This window comes from Hyaena hyaena, unplaced genomic scaffold, assembly GCF_003009895.1.
Source record: "Hyaena hyaena isolate Hyena2069 unplaced genomic scaffold, ASM300989v1 scaffold_528, whole genome shotgun sequence".
Taxonomy (NCBI): domain Eukaryota; kingdom Metazoa; phylum Chordata; class Mammalia; order Carnivora; family Hyaenidae; genus Hyaena; species Hyaena hyaena.
This window is the reverse complement of record NW_024081158.1, coordinates 1,113,927-1,116,205: the sequence shown is the minus strand read 5'-3', so window position 1 is coordinate 1,116,205 and position 2,279 is coordinate 1,113,927. Positions and strand designations below refer to the sequence as shown.

The 2,279-nt window shown below is 36.3% G+C and overlaps 1 pseudogene; it reads right to left on the bottom strand.

The window, feature by feature from the left end:
• Positions 1 to 1,576: 1,576 nt before the first annotated feature.
• On the bottom strand, positions 1,577 to 1,716 carry LOC120247498 (annotated as a pseudogene).
• Between the last annotated feature and the right edge of the window lie 563 nt (positions 1,717 to 2,279).

Sequence of the window (2,279 nt, the reverse complement as noted above, 5' to 3'; positions counted from 1 at the left end):
TTCTTTGAGCAGAAAGGTACTATTTGAAATTGGCAAAACTAACTAAAGGAGTTGATAGTCAACCAGCTGGAACATATGATCATGTTCTTCCTAAATTTAAGGCCAGCCCTAATTTTAACCATGATCCAAACAAGTCTTGGTTTTCTGTGGCTCTTGTGTATACCACAGTCACATGAAGGCAAGCCAGAGCGCCATTTTCCCCCACTAGTTTGGCAGTATGTAGATCTTTTGTAAAGCATACCAGCCAAATAAATTGATCTCACATCTAGTTTGCCAAGTATTTCTGCATTTTCCAGGAAATGGGAAATTATCTTTCACACCAATGACATTGAATACTCCTATCTTTCCTGAGGTTTTTCTGCTTTGGACATGAGCAGTCAAGCCTCTGTGATGTAGATAAAATTCCTGCAAAATCCTTTGGGTCTTTTGGCAAAGGAGTACCTCTGCCATTTGTTTCTATTCTAAAGAGTTGCATCCATAGGCCACAATCTGTCTACCATTCCAAAACGTAGCCAGATGGACTGTTAGCGGGTCTGTTCTAATTTGGGAACCATTCCAGCTCTGAAATAAAGTGCCTTAATAATTTTGTTCCATGTGTATCAGCCATTGACTGAGGTTTTGGCCCACCACAAAGAGCAATTATACAGCTTTTTCATTACTATCATTATCCATCTGTAAAGCGTCCTGTCAATAAACTACATTCTCTGCTGCTTGGGGTCTTTTTTAACCTAGCCTCCTGAATATTATTCTGTTCTGCCTAAGGTAAAAGGAGATGCAGCAAATAGTAACACATGAAACAGAAGGACTTATAAAGATAGATTAGTGACCAGAGGATAGTGGAAGAGACTGTGAAAGACTGACAAGAGTTGCCTTCCTGACTTCAGCCACAACCCAACCTTGTAGCTAAACCCATCCATCACATACATCATCTCTTCGAGGCTTGTGGGTATAGATATTTATTATAGAGCCTGCACTTGCCTTTAGATAGACTTAATCATTCAGTATCTTTCCCAAAATTGAGGAGGGAAGTTTTGAAGTAATGAAAACATTGATTATTTTACCACTATTTACTTCTGCATGGCTATCTAGAGAGATGGTATTTGGGAATATTCAGTAGTGACCACAGCAATAAAACTCATATTCTTCTTACAGTTGATACAAGTTTTTTTTTAAATCTCAGAAATAATGATATTTTTAATTTGGTGTGAGTGTCAACAGCATTATGAATTTTGTTGATTTGTTTATTCAGTATATTAAATATCCTTCAGCTATAATTTAAAAACTTCTGTGGTAACTTGTTGATGATGATTTAATCAGATTAAAATCTTAGCTACACATTGAATTTTGATTAACACTTTGGCCACCATATTTGGCATTGTTTCAATTACCCTAAAGCTAGAGGAGTCCTTTTTCTGTTTGTTTTTAAGCTTCCAATAGCAGTGGCTTTCACAGTTGGCACTGTTGACCTGGAAACCAGTATAAAGAATGAAGAGGTAAAAGAAATAAGGCTTAAAAGAATGTAAAAATAATTGTATGGCCACCTGTATTCATACTGCCAGTTCTGGAATTGCTTTGAAGAGTATATAAAAATAAACTCAAGGAAAAATACTTTTCACGTTGCTTCTCTAGATTGGTAACTTGCTAATTTCTCCATCTTCCACGGAAATCTTTAGTAAAAGGCGAAAGATTTACACGATCTGAAGAGAAACGAGTGTATAATTTCTCCATCTTCCGAAATGTTTTTCTTTTATTTTCACCTCTGTTTTGTGATACGTAAAGGTAATGTGTGATTGGAGGAAATACCCTGAAGTAACAGGGCATGTGAGAGGAACACAGGGAACACCAAAGGTGACAATTTAGCATCTCAGATCCATGCCAATTTGCAAAGTATATTGCAAAAGCAACTCTGTCTAGGTTCCCACGCTCACTGACATCCATCCCACCATTGCTTACAGCAAATTCCTCACATAGTAAAGTCATATTACCATTCATATAGTGCTATGTTTATGAATTATTAACTCAAATACATTAATTCTAATGAATTCAAAATGAAGAAATTAAAGATAAGATTTAAACATCCTGTCCAGGACTAAATAATGTTTTATAATTTAAATATAATACAAATTGTAATAATACTTTAATTTTTACATTCCACTGTGTCCTCTCTGGAGAGCCCTTTTTCCCCCGGCACCTCCAACTAGCTTACAGCAGGGGGTTCTCAAATTTTCACTTGCATGGGAATCATCTGGATATATAAAAGCACTAATTGCTAGGCCTCA